The 18303-nt window shown below is 32.6% G+C and overlaps 7 non-coding genes across 7 annotated transcripts; all 7 read left to right on the top strand.

The window, feature by feature from the left end:
* The first annotated feature begins 1103 nt into the window (after nucleotides 1–1103).
* TRNAM-CAU (transfer RNA methionine (anticodon CAU)) lies at nucleotides 1104–1175 on the top strand. The gene has a single exon. It is a non-coding gene; the product is annotated as a tRNA-Met (tRNA).
* A 578-nt stretch (nucleotides 1176–1753) lies between these two features.
* Nucleotides 1754–1825, top strand: TRNAC-GCA (transfer RNA cysteine (anticodon GCA)). Its single transcript has one exon. It is a non-coding gene; the product is annotated as a tRNA-Cys (tRNA).
* Nucleotides 1826–7368: 5543 nt separating this feature from the next.
* Nucleotides 7369–7440, top strand: TRNAM-CAU (transfer RNA methionine (anticodon CAU)). The gene has a single exon. It is a non-coding gene; the product is annotated as a tRNA-Met (tRNA).
* A 578-nt stretch (nucleotides 7441–8018) lies between these two features.
* Nucleotides 8019–8090, top strand: TRNAC-GCA (transfer RNA cysteine (anticodon GCA)). Its single transcript has one exon. It is a non-coding gene; the product is annotated as a tRNA-Cys (tRNA).
* Nucleotides 8091–11620: 3530 nt separating this feature from the next.
* TRNAR-CCU (transfer RNA arginine (anticodon CCU)) lies at nucleotides 11621–11692 on the top strand. Its single transcript has one exon. It is a non-coding gene; the product is annotated as a tRNA-Arg (tRNA).
* Nucleotides 11693–12386: 694 nt separating this feature from the next.
* TRNAC-GCA (transfer RNA cysteine (anticodon GCA)) lies at nucleotides 12387–12458 on the top strand. Its single transcript has one exon. It is a non-coding gene; the product is annotated as a tRNA-Cys (tRNA).
* A 5385-nt stretch (nucleotides 12459–17843) lies between these two features.
* Nucleotides 17844–17915, top strand: TRNAC-GCA (transfer RNA cysteine (anticodon GCA)). The gene has a single exon. It is a non-coding gene; the product is annotated as a tRNA-Cys (tRNA).
* Nucleotides 17916–18303: the final 388 nt, after the last annotated feature.

Raw genomic sequence — 18303 nt, 5'->3', positions numbered from 1 at the left:
ATAAATAACTTTGATTTTAAAATATGGCATTTGAACCTATAAACACGAGTGGATACTGAAAAAAATGATGAATATATAAGAATATTATAATTTTTAGTAAGTTTTCTTATTGAATAATAAATTCTGGCAGTCCTATGCTATAAGACTAGGGTCTAAGTTTGCATAAAAATTCCTCTGTTAAATAAAAGAATTTAAGTAATTTCTGTAGCCTTTTTGTCAATATATTAAAGATTTTTTAATTACACGTCCTCGCTTGCAATTAGAACCATCATTAAATCTCTATTTTATCTAATCATTTCCTGAACATTATCATGTATGTAGATTGACATCGTCTTTGTAACTGATAATTATTACTTGCAAATTATTCTCTTGCTGGTGAACTATTAACAACACTTTCTATTGCTGAGTTAGGGTTAACAATCTTGGCTCTCACTATCGCCTGCTTTACGAAAATCGGCGTAAAATGCTGGTACCTGGGCTGATTGTGCGCATGAGCGAACGTAGGTGGTGTGAATAGCCTTTTAGGTATTCGCACCGTGGGTGCGATTAATCACCGCGTCCCTATAAAGCATGTTTAACACCAGCGCGCGAGAGTGTCTACCCGAAATTTTAAAGACACGCTGTTTTTTAATATTTGTAGCCCAAAGAAGCGTCAGCATAAATGGTCATTAAGAGTGCATGAGAGTGTATATAAAAAAATCGCTGGTCTGGACGTCATATAAAACCTGAAAGCTTTCAGGTTTTTTATATATTTCTGAATTTATTAATATTTTTTTATTTTGTTTTATTTCTGATTTCCTGCTGATGGCCCTTCATAAGGCCAAACCATTTCTAATTTCACGAATTAAAACTTTGTCTCCCACTGGAATAACGGTTTTCCCCCAAACTAAGAAGCAACGATACCACGAAGCCACATTCAGAAGGGATCTCACTCAATTTAAGCCTTCTGCATTAAAGAGTACCGCAGCTTATCGTAGTTTAGTGTTATCAAATGCTTAGATTATTCAATTTAAAAATTTCAATGAAAATTCTAATATTTTAAAAAGATAAAAAAAAAAAAAGTAAGCCAGGCGAAATAGAGATTTTAGTAAACCCACTCCTGTAGCAGAGTGGCGCAGTGGAAGCGTGCTGGGCCCATAACCCAGAGGTCCGTGGATCGAAACCACGCTCTGCTAATTCGTTTTTTACTTTTTATAACTCTGGTACTCATACGATTATAAAAGGATTGAAAGGCTACTTGCAAAATCTTTCAATGGTTTTCGTGCAATGAAAAATAATTATTTGTTTACTTCAATGGACGTAAAAAAAGCAAGGAATAGTTTTAGAATAATTTCAGAACTGTTAAAGGAAAGAACAAAACAGTAAAATTTTATTAAAAAGTAATCCGCTTCGCTACTTTTCCCTCATACTAATTTCAACTTGAATTTGAAAAATTCTTTTCTAATTCCCAGAATATTGATTTTTGTTCTTAAAAACATTGCATGTGTTAGTTGCGTAACACATGCAATATTCGTTGCTGTATTAAGTAAAATAAGGGTAAGTAAGTATATATTTTCCTTTACTTTATCTAACGTCAAATAATTCACCATTTGGTATAACTTTCCATATTCTTTACTCCTTTGTCTGGAAATTCTGTCTCCTTCTGTGGCATCCAAGTTTTATGTTATCCAAAATGCCATCAATTCATTCCGGTTCGAATAACCGGAATGATTCTTGCTATCGAGTGTAAAGAAAGATTGCAAGCGAAAGCGCAGGGGGTATAGCTCAGTGGTAGAGCATTCGACTGCAGATCGAGAGGTCCCCGGTTCAAACCCGGGTGCCCCCTACGGGCTCCCTTTTATTTATTATTAAGGTTTTAAAAATATATATATATATAAAATTCATTAAAGTTCAGATAGAAGATTACATTCAAATTTTCCATTTCTTTTGTCATCTCAAAAATAGTTTAGGCTTAACAAACGAGGAGGGACGACTCCTATGCTCTTCGAAACCGGACTAAAAATTTCTCGAAACTTTTATATAATAATTATATACACGGTAGGGCTACGGGTTCGGAGCCCGCCTGCGAAAGATAAAAAAACGCCGCTCAAAATCAGATTTTTCTATTTTCATTTTCTGTCAGTGACAGAAGAAAAGACAGCAAAACCATATTTTAAACAATTAAATTGTACTTTAACAAGAAACATATACATTTAAAACTAATTAAAACATTAATGAACAATGAATCTAAATTTAACGAATTAAAGAAGGTACTATTTTTTTAAAATTTGAATTTGTTTTCTACATTTTACACGAATCAAAGTAGAAATTATTTCTTTTATATCGAATTCGACATAAACATAATTTTCAACTATTTTAAAACAATTCTGATGATCTTCCTATATTTAAATAAATCTAAATTAAATTGCTTTGAAAACGATTTTTCATCCATTGTCCCGCAGAATCCCATAAGGTTACTGAGTTTTAAATTTACACTTTTGTAAATATCTTTGAAGAAACATAAGTCTCCGATCCCCCGTTCACAAATTGTTATAGTATTTTCTGTTGGTGTTCTTTATCAATTTCTGATAAATTCTATGAAACTAAAATAACCTTATGCAATTTTAGCAGTCGGTAACGCTTCTTTTAAGGTTGTCTATTTTATATTTAAAAAGTAGCTGTATTAGCAATATTAAAATACATAATTCTAAATGTCTTCAGCTATTCGTAGTGATTCATCTTGAAGGTTCATATTGAAATTGACGTCTCTTTTGCATTCATCGGAATTTAAACACAGATTTAAATACAAATTCCCAATTTACATCTTCATTTATGTTTTTGCTATTTGAAGCATATTACTGGGATAAGAATCTGATCTGTATTGTAATAAAAATGTTTATTTTCCTTTATTATATTCTAAAGAAAGCTTAATATTCATAGTCTTATCTGAAGTTGTTTGCTGATAGGGTTTATTTTGTGAAGAATATTTCTCCAAGGAATAGAGGAATATAGGAATTGGAAAAAAGGGAGAATTATTTTAGAATTAATATATACAAATACTAAATATTCTACAGAATGTGAAGTAAAATCAAAAATTTCTTTATTTTAACCAGAAATACCTGAATACAAATTTAAAGTTATGTATTTTAATATTTAGTAATTAGAATTACTAAATTAGAAATTAGAATTAGAGTAATTAGAATTTAGTAATTAGAATATTTAATAATTAGAATTATTTTTTAAATATAGTATGGACATCCGTAAAACGAGAGTTTTAAACTAAGGGGTACGGTCCTTCAAAGACATTTACAAAGGTAGATGTAAAACTCAAACAGAAAATACCATAGTATTGTACTTTCTAGGAAAGATTAATGTGCAGCATTTGTAGTTGGCAAGAGCCATTCCCGCCCCACCCCATTTGGTCATGCTCGATTTTAGTATCCAAATGTAACTTAAGCTAATACAATTTAAAACAGCTGAAAAGGTTTTGAAATGTTTATGAGAGACTGAAGAAAAAAATAATTACGACCTTTTTTTTAAAAAATTACTATCTTTCCTGCCATAAAATTTTACTTGTAACAATTAATTGACTTCAGTTAAACCATTTAATTTTACATTAAGATTGACTCTTTCGAATATGAGTATGAATGTTTTTAAAGAACATCTTAGCATAGCCTTCACTTCTGAATTCATTTATCCTTTCTTTAGATTTTAAAAATTTGTATTTCCCTTTTCTTTTGTTTCATGATATTTAAGTTTTAACTTTTTCAGTAAAGTGATGTTTCCTATTGCAAGCGTTATTTCACAGGATTTTTTTCAGTTAAAATTAAATATTTAATGAAAAGTCTTATTTCATTTCTTTGAAGTAGAGTTAGCGATTACAACTTATGCAGAAATAACTTTCCATTTATAGAAGTGAATTTATAAGACCAAAATCGATGTTGCAAAAGTATAAAATGTCTTTTTGAAAGTCTCTGTCAAAAGCAATTTATTTATAGCCCCTCATCCAATAACTATATTTTGGAAATATTTCTGACACATGAAAATCATTCTGTTTCTCCAAATTAGGCACAAGTTGATCATTTGCTGGTGGTTTTCCACATTGCTCAAAACACCTGAGAATATCAGTATCACAGAAGACATAAAAACGGAAAGGACAGAATGAATGAATTTTGTTTTATAAATTAATCATTCGGCTACCAGCAGGCCTCTGTTACTTTCATAAACTTGTATTTTGCTTTAGACATTTTAAACACGGACAGATTTTATTTTTTATATTATTGCTTATAGTTATCTTGGACAGTATAGTACCACACTACTTAACATCACTTGTTTGGCATGCTGCTCCATTCTCCAAATACAAATATAGTTGGTAAGTTAAATTAAGACTTACTTTTTACTTGCCTTAGTACTATTTATTTTTTTTTATAAATAGTATCTAGTTTCTTTTTGATTTTTTTTTGCATAATTCGTGTCGGGGAAGTTGTTTGTAGACAAGAGTTTCTAAATTACTTTGCTTTTCTAAAAAAAATTGATTTTCTACTCTTAAGTGTAATTATTCTGGTCTTTACTTGCTAATTTCTCTAAATTTTACTTGTTTAAATTTCTTTTTAGTAATTCACAATATTTGGTTTTACTTTTGGTTTTGAATTTTCTTTTTACCCTTGCCTACATGGACGACGAAACACGAATTGAATAATTGAAAAGTTAGGTTTGGAGACAACTTCCCTTGATAAGTCTGTCTCCTGCCTGTTCAACAATTATTCACTTATGCATTTTTATAAATTTTTAGGATTTACAAAATTGATTGGAATTATATATTATACATTTATCATATATTCATAGATTTTGAAACTTGCACTTGATTTACACATGCTTTCAGAATTTAAATGATATTGTAGATTAGTTCGCAGCAATAATTAATCATTTATTTGTAATTCAATTTCATTTAAAATTTAATTAGCTTTAAATTCGCTTATTACTAATAGAGAATGTTTGTTAAATTCAAATTTCATTCCTTGCAGCAATGGCGAAAGAGGATTATTTAAATTTAATTTAACTTTGCTACATTCTTTTGAAACTATAATGTATAGTACATAATCCTCGTTTTATACCTAATACTACTTTTAGAAAAGTGATTAGCATTATAAACTTTTTCTGCATGTTAAATAGCTGAGTTCTCTCACAAAAATCTAGCAGCTGCAGAGAACACTTACATACATTTTGACAATGAACTGATCTCACTACTTTCCTTCCTTTTCTTACAGCAATCTGAACAAGAATTCAGAAAAGGGGTGCATCATATTTTGGCAAAATAATATAATCTAATATATAATTTGAATACACACACTAATCTCAATTAAATAACACATGCAAAAGTTAATCAAGTAATCCAAAATACTAATTTATGCTTTCATTAAAACGGAACTCTAATATTTTTTAAACATTTCACTGTAACTTCCATAAACATTTCCCTATAAGGCCGATGCTATTCGGACCAGCGGTGCGATTAGCCGCTTAAGATATTCGCACTACCATTGACCACGCATGCGCTTTGAACTGTTAGATCCATAACGGATTCTACGTACGCGAACTGCCTAAGATTTGTAGTGAGTCTTTTTTTTTTAAAGGCGGGTTACTACCTTGGGCGTAGTTTATCATTTTTTAAGCGTTGGAAACTTTCAAAAGTTTAGAAAGGAAAATGGGTTCGTTTTCTTATAAAAAGAAGGAACACATTTCCTTTTATTAAAGTATATATAAAAAAGGGTAGATTGTTCCCAATGTTTATCGTTTTCCTGAACGGTTGAAATAGTTTAATTGACTGATTTGGAGGGGGGGACAAAATCTTGTTTACATTTATTGCACTTCTTAGAATACAGTTAACTTCAAAGATGTGTTTTGCGCAATCAAGACTTTAATTCATTCCTCTTTGAAAATCTTCGTCCGAGGAAAGATAATAAAAATTAGACAGAGGTTTTCCGTGTAGAAAATTTAAACATGAAATATGCGAATAAATCAACTATTAAATGACTAATTAATCACATAATACTGATTATTAACAATTCTGTATGCCTGTTTATTTCTTTATGGAAATACTTGGCATTTTCATGAAACATAAAGCATTTCAAAGAACTTTGAAATATTAGTACAAGCACATTAATAAATTAAATTGAAATAAATAATGGGATGTAATTTAAAAGACAGAAAAATTTAATGTAAGAGATTTAGATTTAAAAATTTGCATACAGAAATGATTTATCAGACTGTACAAGGTTTTATTTCATAAATAACTTTGATTTTAAAATATGGCATTTGAACCTATAAACACGAGTGGATACTGAAAAAAATGATGAATATATAAGAATATTATAATTTTTAGTAAGTTTTCTTATTGAATAATAAATTCTGGCAGTCCTATGCTATAAGACTAGGGTCTAAGTTTGCATAAAAATTCTTCTGTTAAATAAAAGAATTTAAGTAATTTCTGTAGCCTTTTTGTCAATATATTAAAGATTTTTTAATTACACGTCCTCGCTTGCAATTAGAACCATCATTAAATCTCTATTTTATCTAATCATTTCCTGAACATTATCATGTATGTAGATTGACATCGTCTTTGTAACTGATAATTATTACTTGCAAATTATTCTCTTGCTGGTGAACTATTAACAACACTTTCTATTGCTGAGTTAGGGTTAACAATCTTGGCTCTCACTATCGCCTGCTTTACGAAAATCGGCGTAAAATGCTGGTACCTGGGCTGATTGTGCGCATGAGCGAACGTAGGTGGTGTGAATAGCCTTTTAGGTATTCGCACCGTGGGTGCGATTAATCACCGCGTCCCTATAAAGCATGTTTAACACCAGCGCGCGAGACTGTCTACTCGAAATTTTAAAGACACGCTGTTTTTTAATATTTGTAGCCCAAAGAAGCGTCAGCATAAATGGTCATTAAGAGTGCATAAGAGTGTATATAAAAAAATCGCTGGTCTGGACGTCATATAAAACCTGAAAGCTTTCAGGTTTTTTATATATTTCTGAATTTATTAATATTTTTTTATTTTGTTTTATTTCTGATTTCCTGCTGATGGCCCTTCATAAGGCCAAACCATTTCTAATTTCACGAATTAAAACTTTGTCTCCCACTGGAATAACGGTTTTCCCCCAAACTAAGAAGCAACGATACCACGAAGCCACATTCAGAAGGGATCTCACTCAATTTAAGCCTTCTGCATTAAAGAGTACCGCAGCTTATCGTAGTTTAGTGTTATCAAATGCTTAGATTATTCAATTTAAAAATTTCAATGAAAATTCTAATATTTTAAAAAGATAAAAAAAAAAAAAAAACGTAAGCCAGGCGAAATAGAGATTTTAGTAAACCCACTCCTGTAGCAGAGTGGCGCAGTGGAAGCGTGCTGGGCCCATAACCCAGAGGTCCGTGGATCGAAACCACGCTCTGCTAATTCGTTTTTTACTTTTTATAACTCTGGTACTCATACGATTATAAAAGGATTGAAAGGCTACTTGCAAAATCTTTCAATGGTTTTCGTGCAATGAAAAATAATTATTTGTTTACTTCAATGGACGTAAAAAAAGCAAGGAATAGTTTTAGAATAATTTCAGAACTGTTAAAGGAAAGAACAAAACAGTAAAATTTTATTAAAAAGTAATCCGCTTCGCTACTTTTCCCTCATACTAATTTCAACTTGAATTTGAAAAATTCTTTTCTAATTCCCAGAATATTGATTTTTGTTCTTAAAAACATTGCATGTGTTAGTTGCGTAACACATGCAATATTCGTTGCTGTATTAAGTAAAATAAGGGTAAGTAAGTATATATTTTCCTTTACTTTATCTAACGTCAAATAATTCACCATTTGGTATAACTTTCCATATTCTTTACTCCTTTGTCTGGAAATTCTGTCTCCTTCTGTGGCATCCAAGTTTTATGTTATCCAAAATGCCATCAATTCATTCCGGTTATTCGAACCGGAATGATTCTTGCTATCGAGTGTAAAGAAAGATTGCAAGCGAAAGCGCAGGGGGTATAGCTCAGTGGTAGAGCATTCGACTGCAGATCGAGAGGTCCCCGGTTCAAACTCGGGTGCCCCCTACGGGCTCCCTTTTATTTATTACTAAGGTTTTAAATATATATATATATATAAAATTCATTAAAGTTCAGATAGAAGATTACATTCAAATTTTCCATTTCTTTTGTCATCTCAAAAATAGTTTAGGCTTAACAAACGAGGAGGGACGACTCCTATGCTCTTCGAAACCGGACTAAAAATTTCTCGAAACTGTTATATAATAATTATATACACGGTAGGGCTACGGGTTCGGAGCCCGCCTGCGAAAGATAAAAAAACGCCGCTCAAAATCAGATTTTTCTATTTTCATTTTCTGTCAGTGACAGAAGAAAAGACAGCAAAACCATATTTTAAACAATTAAATTGTACTTTAACAAGAAACATATACTTTTAAAACTAATTAAAACATTAATGAACAATGAATCTAAATTTAACGAATTAAAGAAGGTACTATTTTTTTAAAATTTGAATTTGTTTTCTACATTTTACACGAATCAAAGTAGAAATTATTTCTTTTATATCGAATTCGACATAAACATAATTTTCAACTATTTTAAAACAATTCTGATGATCTTCCTATATTTAAATAAATCTAAATTAAATTGCTTTGAAAACGATTTTTCATCCATTGTCCCGCAGAATCCCATAAGGTTACTGAGTTTTAAATTTACACTTTTGTAAATATCTTTGAAGAAACATAAGTCTCCGATCCCCCGTTCACAAATTGTTATAGTATTTTCTGTTGGTGTTCTTTATCAATTTCTGATAAATTCTATGAAACTAAAATAACCTTATGCAATTTTAGCAGTCGGTAACGCTTCTTTTAAGGTTGTCTATTTTATATTTAAAAAGTAGCTGTATTAGCAATATTAAAATACATAATTCTAAATGTCTTCAGCTATTCGTAGTGATTCATCTTGAAGGTTCATATTGAAATTGACGTCTCTTTTGCATTCATCGGAATTTAAACACAGATTTAAATACAAATTCCCAATTTACATCTTCATTTATGTTTTTGCTATTTGAAGCATATTACTGGGATAAGAATCTGATCTGTATTGTAATAAAAATGTTTATTTTCCTTTATTATATTCTAAAGAAAGCTTAATATTCATAGTCTTATCTGAAGTTGTTTGCTGATAGGGTTTATTTTGTGAAGAATATTTCTCCAAGGAATAGAGGAATATAGGAATTGGAAAAAAGGGAGAATTATTTTAGAATTAATATATACAAATACTAAATATTCTACAGAATGTGAAGTAAAATCAAAAATTTCTTTATTTTAACCAGAAATACCTGAATACAAATTTAAAGTTATGTATTTTAATATTTAGTAATTAGAATTACTAAATTAGAAATTAGAATTAGAGTAATTAGAATTTAGTAATTAGAATATTTAATAATTAGAATTATTTTTTAAATATAGTATGGACATCCGTAAAACGAGAGTTTTAAGCTAAGGGGTACGGTCCTTCAAAGACATTTACAAAGGTAGATGTAAAACTTAAACAGAAAACCCCATAGTGTTGTAATTTCTAGATAAACGCCTAGATATTTGGCCTTGTCAACTGTGGGTACCCGCTGGCCGAATAGGTACAGTGGCTGAATAATAACTTTTAATTTCTTCCTGCGTACGATAAGCAGTTGAGACTTATCAGCATTAATAGGAATCCTCCAGTTGGAGCACCATTCCTTAATATCAAGGACAATATCTTGCAAAACGCTAATGGCTCTGTTAGGATTTACTAATTTAACTGCTACCGCAGTATCATCCGCATAGTAGGCTAGTAGCGTGTTCCAATTAAATTTGTCCCTTGGAAAATCCGCCGCATGAAATAAATAAAGAATTGGCCCCAAACAGGACCCCTATGGGACCCTGCTGACATCATCTTGTAGCCAGAATGACTCTGTCTGCAGCTCACAGTGAAGAATTTGCTTGTGATATAAGAATGTGTCAGTAAGGTAAGCTCTCTGGGAAAATTAAACTTGATTAATTTGTAGATTAGACCCTCATGCCAGACGCGGTCAAATACTTTGGCCACGTCTAGCATGAGCAGTGCTGTGCAGCTTTTATGATGGAGTGCGGATCCAATGAACTCAACAAGTCTAATTAGTTGTTTCGCAGTAGATAGCTCACTCCTAAAGCCATACTGTTCATCAGGTAGGAATTGCAAGTAGGGCTGAAATTTCTGTAAGATAATCCTTTCAAATATCTTGGCAAGATTGGATAAAAGACTAATCGGCCTGTGATTTTCTACTTTAGTGATGTCTTTAGCGGGTTTGGGAAGCAAAAATATTTTCGCACATTTCCAGCTTTCTGGGAAGTAGCAACACGTAATACAAGCGTTAAAGATGCCTGTGAGTCTTGTCATGCCACTTTTAGGCAAATTCCTGATCATGAGATTCGTGATCCTGTCAATGCCTGGCGCCTTCTTTAGGTTAAGTTTAGAGACTATCTTCGTAACCTCTTTCGGAGTACTGAGTCCGCTAGCATTAAGTGCAGTAGGTATCTTCAACCATTCATTTACTTCATTTTGAACTTGCTGTGCAAACGAATTATTGCATGGTGTTATGTTGGGACTAAATGGCTTCTTTAAGTCTTTGTGGAAATCTTACATTTATCATTATCAGTGTAGGATGTCATACCATTTGCTACTACAGGCCTGTCGCATTGGTGCGTGCGCTTAAGCATTTTAGTGAAGCGCCAAAAAGCATCGCAATCCATCTCAAGTTCAGCGATTTTGTCATTCCAGTTTTCTTGCCTGAAATCCTGTATTTCCTTCCTGAGTCTTTTACTTATTTTATTGAGCTCGGCTTTCGTGTTCGGATCCCAGGTAGTATTGTAGCTTCTGCGTAACCGGTTTCTTTCAGTCTTGAGTGCCTTACTAAATTTAGGGAACTTAGTAAGCTTATCTGTCATCTGAGTGATTTTGGTAGACTCGTAGTAACAGTTGTTTAAGCATGCAGTGAGAGAGTCAATTTCCCTGTCGGTGTCATTTTGGGTTTTAAGTACTCCTGGCCTAGGCAGCCGCTTCTTAACAACATTACGAAACATCGTCCAATCTGTGTAAGTCTTAGTAGTTGCGTAGCTTATACTTGCAGCCCCCAGTGTCGCTACCACCGGGCAGTGGTCCGAGCTAAGATCGCCATGTACTTCCAGGATCATATTAATATTAGTGTTCGACAGTATAATGTCCAAAATATCTGGAATGTGCCCCGTAATATGCGGCCTGAACGTATTCGAATTGGGTGCGTAGATCCCCACAGGATGATTACTTATGAATTTCTTAAGAACTTTGCAATTATGGTTGGTGCCGCGGCATCCCCAGTCCGTGTGTTTGCTATTTAAGTCTAGTACGCGAAGCCGTATTCAAAAGGGCTCTTACTCAATTTAAGCATCCTGCATTAAAGAGTAACGCAGCTTATTATAGTTCAGAGTTATCAAATGCTTAGATTATTCAATTTAAAAGTTTTAATGAAAATTCTAGTATTTTAAAAAGATAAAAAAATCGTGAGCCAGGAGAAATATAGATTTTAGATAACCTACTCCTGTAGCAGAGTGGCGCAGTGGAAGCGTGCTGGGCCCCTAACCCAGAGGTCCGTGGATCGAAACCACGCTCTGCTAATTCGTTTTTTACTTTTTATAATTCTGGTACTCGTATGATAATAAGAGGATTGAAAGGATACTTGGGAAATCTTTCAGTGGTTTTCGTATAATGAAAAATAAAGATTTGTTTTATCAATGGACGTCAAAAAAGGAAGGAATAAGTTTACAATAATTTCAGAACTTTCAAAGGAAAGAAGAAAACAGTAAAATTTTATTAAAAAGTAATTCGTTTCACTACTTTTCCCTCATATTAATTTAAACTTGAATTTGAGAAATTCTGTTCTAATTCCCAAAATATTCATTTTTGTTCTTAAAAATATTGCATATGTTAGCTGCGTAATACTTCCTTTGTCGAGTAAAATAAGGGCAAGCATATATTTTCCTTTATTTATGTAGCATTAAATAATTCACCATTTCGCGTAACTTTCCATGTTCGCAATTCCTTTGTCCGAAACATCTATGTCCTTCTGTGGCATCCAAGTTTTCAGCTATCCTAAATACCATCAATTCATTCTGCTCCGTGGTTTTCCCCATGTGTAACGTGTATACGAGCCAGTTTCTCTTAGAAAGTCCTCCACGAAGGCATCCCTCCCCTTAGGCAGATAGCCCTAGTGTGCTTTGCCATAATTAAATACGCACACCATTCTGCTCCGAATGACCAGATGATTCTTGCTACCGAATGTTAAGAAAGAACGCAAGAGAGCAGACAGCTGGGGGTATAGCTCGGTGGTAGAGCATTCGACTGCAGATCGAGAGGTCCCCGGTTCAAACCCGGGTGCCCCCTATGGACTACTTTTTTTTGGTGAGTAAACTTTTTCTAAAAAAAAGAAATAAAATATAAATTTCATTGTTCAGATAGAAGTAAGTTCAGATAGAAGATTGCAATTGTAAGTATATTGTAAGTTCATATTGTATTATATTGTAAGTTCAGATAGAAGATTGCAATCACATTTTCCATTTCTTTTGCCATCTCAAAAATGGTTTAGGCTTAAAAAACGAGGAGGGACGACTGTTATACTTTTCGAAACCGTACTAAAAATTTCTCGAAACTTTTATATAAATAATTATATACAGGGTAGGGTTACAGGGTAGGGAGCTCGCCTGCGAAAGATAAAAAAACGCCGTTCAATATCAGATTTCTCTATTTTCATTTTCTGTCAGTGACAGAACAGAAGACAGCAAAACCATATTTTAAACAATTAAATTGTACTTTAACAAGAAATATATACTTTTAAAACTAATTGTTGACGCCAGAGGCGCCATCTGTGAAAAATATGTAATATTTGTGTTCTAAAACGATGACACTGATGTTTTTTATAACGCCACCTGGCGGCCACTTGTATTGAGTTTTTTGAGTGTGTTCTGAGACCCCGCCGAGAGATGTGAACTAACTATTCGTCTTTTTGAGTAATTAATAAATTTTAGTATACAGCCCATTTTTTGAGTTTTGTGTAAAGTGATTTATTTAGTTATGAGTTTTACTGAGCTATTGACGGGCCCACTAATTAAAATATTAATGAATAATGAATCTAAATTTAACGAATTAAAGAAGATAGTATTTTTTTTTTTAATTTGAATTTGTTTTCTACATTTTAGACGAATGAAAGTAGAAACTTTCTTTTACATTGAATCCGATATAAACATAATTTTCAACTGTTTTAAAACAATTCTGATGATATTCCTATATGTAAATAAATCTTAATTAAATTGTTTTGAAAACGATTTTTCATCGATTGCCCTGCAGAATCCCATAAGGTTACTGAGTTTTAAATTTACACTTTTGTAAATATCTGTGAAGGAACATAATCCGAGATCGCCCCCCCTCCTCAAATTGTTATAGTATTTTCTGCTGATATTCTTTATCAGTTTCTGATAAATTCTATGAAAACAAAATTAGCATTGTGCAAATTTAGTAATTGAAAACGCTATTTTCAGGATGTCCATACTATATTTAAAAAGTAATTCTATTAGCAATATTAAAATACATAATTCTAAATCTGTCTTCAGCTATTTGTAGTGATTCATCTTGAAATTCATATTGAAATTGACGTCTGTTCTGCATTCGTCGGAATTTAACCACAGATATAAATATAAATTTCCAATTTACACCTTCATTTAGTTTTTTGGCTACTGGAAGCATGCTGCTGGGATCAGAATCTGATCTGTATTGTATTAAAAATGTTTATTTTCCTTTATTATAGTCTAAAGAAAGTTTAATATTCATAGTCTTATCTGAAGTTATTTGCTGATAATATTTATTTTTTTAAGAATATTTCGCCAAGCAATAGAGGAACATAGGAATTATGGAAGAAGGAAAATTATTTTAGAATTAATATATACAAACACTAAATTTTCTACAGAATGTGAAGGAAAATCAAAAACTCCTTTATTTTAATAGTTCACACAAGCGATCCAGATAAATTTGAAACTAAACGGTTCTTTTCAGTATAGAATTTGACGGAATTCAGATGATGAAAAAGTGTTTTGAATATGATATCTTTGTCAAGAATCTAAACAATTGAATTTGGCAGTTACAATAGGCTAGTTAATTTATGAATTAAACCCCAGAAATTCATGAGAGGGGACATAAAATCACATATTATAAACGAGCTCTACAAAATAGCTTTTTTTAAAAAAATCTACAGTATTATATTATTATAGATCATTAGAAGACACATGTTTTTCACTTATTTAATAAAAAAGAGACTGTTATCTAAGACATAGTTATGCCTTTTTTAACTAGATCGCTTCCGCAACAGACATACAGCAAACATGTTCACCGTATGAAGTGAAATTTAAACAATTTAAATCTTGTCAGAACATGGAATTTGCATGTTGAAAAACAAATAACCAATAAACTAATAGCAAACAAACGTATAGCAAAAGTAAACCATTCTAAAAAAATAAGTAAAAATTTTGTTTATAATGAAGAAGGACTGGCTACCGCAAGAATCCCAGCATATTAATTTACCTAAGGGCCCATAATGCTGCTAAGACGACACTGAGATAAGGTAAGAGGTACCAGCAGCATTGAAAAGGACACTGTCAAAGGAATTAGGGGACACTGTGAGTTGAGCATAAAATAGCCATATAATCGACAACTTTTTTATGAAATAAAAGAGGTTAAAAAGCAAAATTTCCTGAGGTGCATCGGTCGTTTAGAAGATGGTCAAACGCAATCCATTGTAAGGGAAGCGTCAGGAGTTTCTCAAATGTCATTTTCAGACTATGGAATCGGTTTTGGTAAACTGGAAATGTACATGGAAGATCGGAACTTGATCGTACTCCTGCAGCAACACAAAACGAGGATCGGTATTTAACACTAACGCCCAAAAGAAATTGTACCATGAACGACATTTTCTTCCAAGATCTACTGGTACCAGAATTTTGGTTCAAACTCTTCGAAATTGATTCCACCATGTGGGTATGCTCGCAGACCTATGGTTTCTGCTTCGTTGACACAGAACCATCTTCTTCTCGGAGAATGTTAGCACAGGAGCATCTCAGATAGGAATGAGATGAGTGTACTTCACGGACGAATGTTGTTTAGTGCTGCCGACGTGCTTTAGTTACGACAAGGGCCTGTTGGTAGGTTTAGACCTGTCAATAGGCAGATTATCATCTAGAGAAAACCTGGTACACCGAATTATCCTGCACTTGTACGTGAACGTATATGGCGAAGGCGGATTGATGGTCTGGACCGGTAATCCTCTCAATGGCGGAACCGATCCGCAGATTATTAGGAACTGAGAACAGATAGTTCAGCGACATAGGGGTGAGATCATGCGACCTATTGTGGTCCTTTACGCTGCAGAAATCCGGGATGAATTCATTCTCATGGATCATAACGTTATGCCACATCATGCTCAGCTAGTGAACAAATTTCGTTTCGAGAAAGGAATCCTTTGAATGGATCGGCCAGTATATTCCCCAGTTGCGATTCCAATAGAACATGTTTGGAACATTCTAAAGAAAAGGCCTGCTAGTCGCTTATCAGATCACCAACAGGTCAGCGGACTAAAAGCTTTCTTCTGCACGAGTAGGAGAAAATACCCCAGCTCGTTTTTGATAACATTTTTTTTTTTTTTTGTTTGTTTGTTTACGACAAACGTCGACAATAAAATTTAATTATCGTTTTTTATTGCTTGTTATGGCCTCTCAACTAGTAATTATATTTGGGAAATATTTCTGGCACATGAAAATAATTTTTCATCTTCAAATTATGTAAAAGATTAGTATTTCACAAGAACTGCTTGCAGCAGTTTCCAAACTGTATTCAAATTTTCTTATGATCATTGCTTTCCACATTATTCAAAACACCTGCAAATATCAGTATCACAGAAGAGATGAAATAAAAAGGACGGAATATATGAATTTTGATTCTGTAATTAATTATTTAGGTACTATCTGGCATCTGTCACATTTATGAACTTGTATTTTCAATCAGACGATTAAAAGAAAAACTTATTTTATTTTCTTTGTTATTTTTTACTGTTATCCTGGAAATTAAATGGCTAAATTCAGAAGTACAATGAAAAGACGCCGCTCTGGGAACAATACAAAATTAGAAAGCTTTTAGATTTTTTTTTTAGTCCAAAGGGACTTGAGTCCCGAAGGACTATTGCTTTCGTTTTGGCATTTTGCGTCGAACTCCTATAAATGTCGGTTCACTTTTCAAACTGTTGCCATAAAATGTTAGAGTCCTGCATTATATTTGAAGAAATTAAATAATGAAAATCTGCGTAAATGTATGTATATTTCTCACATTGTCATAAAATAACGGTACATAGAGTCATCGAATTTTGAATAACGTAATCCTCCAACGAATATGAGCATGTGGAAGACCAAATTTTAAATTTTAAATTTGTTTTATGATCGATCTCCTATTTTTTAAAACTTTGACGAATTTTTGATTAACAAACTCAAGGATTTCAAAGCGAGCAATGACAACGTTGCGCAGAAAAAACATTTTTATCTCCAGCGCGTGAGTCTCTGTATCGGAAATTCTAAAGATATGCTCGCTTTAAAACAATTTGCGATATTGCTGTTGCACTGGATCTTATAGTTTAAGTGCGAGGAACATGATATTTAATAAAGAAAGGTAACACACAAAATGTTAAAAAACGCCCCTTTGGACGTAATTTAAAATCTGAAACATTTCAGATTATTATTTTTTTTAAATTAATTTTTTGTTTTGTTTTGTTTATTTCGGATATCCTGCTGACGGCCTTTCATAAGGCTAAACCACTTTTAATTTCAGGTATTAAATGTTGATCTCTGACTAGAATAACGATTTCTCCGAAAATTGAGAAGCAAGGATTCAACGAAACTGTATTCAGATGGACTCTCGCTGAAATTAAACTTCCTGCATTCAAGAGTAATGCACCTTATCAAATGCAGTGTTATAAAACTTCGAGATTATTAAGTTGAAAGACTTCAACGGAAACGTTAGTATTTTAAACACATAAGGAAACATCGTAATTGAGGAGCAACAGAGACTTTAGGTAACTTTCTTTGTATCAGAGTGGCGCAGTGGAAGCGTGCTGGGCCCAGAGGTCCGTGGGTCGAAACCACGCTCTGCTAACAGTTTTTATTTTTTGTGAATTCCGGTATTCATAGGATTATTGAAAGCACTAAAAGGATACTCGTGGAAACTTTCCTTGGTTTTCGTGTAATGAAAAATTAATTTTTGTTTACTTCAATGGACGTCAAAATAGCGACGAACGATTTTAAAATACTTTAAGAAATTTTAAAGGAAGATATAGAACAGTAAAATTTTATTAAAAAGTAACTGGGTTCGCTACTTTTCCCTCATATTAAATTGAATTTGAGAAATTCTGTTCTAATCCCCAAAATATTAATTTTTATTCTTAAAAAATATTGCACGTATTAATTACATAATAAATGATGTCAAGTAAACTAAGGGTGAACATGCATCATTCTTTATTTATGTAACATTAAAAGATTCATCAACTAGGACCACTAATTTCTTTGTCAGAATTCCTAATTCATTTGTCATATTCCTAATTCCTTTGTCTGAAATTTCTATATTCATCTGTTGCAATCAAGTTTTCAGGTATCCAAAATGGCATCAATTGAATTTCCTTCGAATAACCAGAATGATTCTTGTTAGAGGATATAAAGAAAGAAGTCAAGCAAACAAACGGCAGGGGGTATAGCTCAGTGGCAGAGCATTCGACTGCAGATCGAGAGGTCCCCGGTTCAAACCCGGGTGCCCCCTACAGTCTGGCTTTTCTTTATCACTATCGTTTCAAAAGACTTTTTTGAAATATAAAAATCATTAAAGTTTAAATGGAAAACTGCAAATTTTTGATATTACATTTTTTTTAACATCTGAAAAATGGTTTAGGCTTAACAGACGAGGAGGGATGAAGCCTATTTTTTTGGGAAACCGGACTAAAAATTTCTCGAATCTTTTATATTAATTATATTCAAGACCGGGATAGGTGTCTTCGGCACTCGCCTGCGAATAAAATAAAGCATCGTTCATATCCACACTTTCCTGCTTTCATTTCTGTCACTGATAGAAGTAAGAGAACGAAACTACATTTTAAACAATTAAATTCTACTTTAATGATAAATATGTAATTCTAAAACTAATTAAATTA

The sequence above is a fragment of the Stegodyphus dumicola genome, chromosome 2 (assembly GCF_044657685.1).
Source record: "Stegodyphus dumicola isolate Sdum_Otavi_A_Nest chromosome 2, ASM4465768v1".
Taxonomy (NCBI): domain Eukaryota; kingdom Metazoa; phylum Arthropoda; class Arachnida; order Araneae; family Eresidae; genus Stegodyphus; species Stegodyphus dumicola.
Note: the sequence above shows the minus strand (reverse complement) of the source record. Positions and strands in the feature narration are given on the sequence as shown.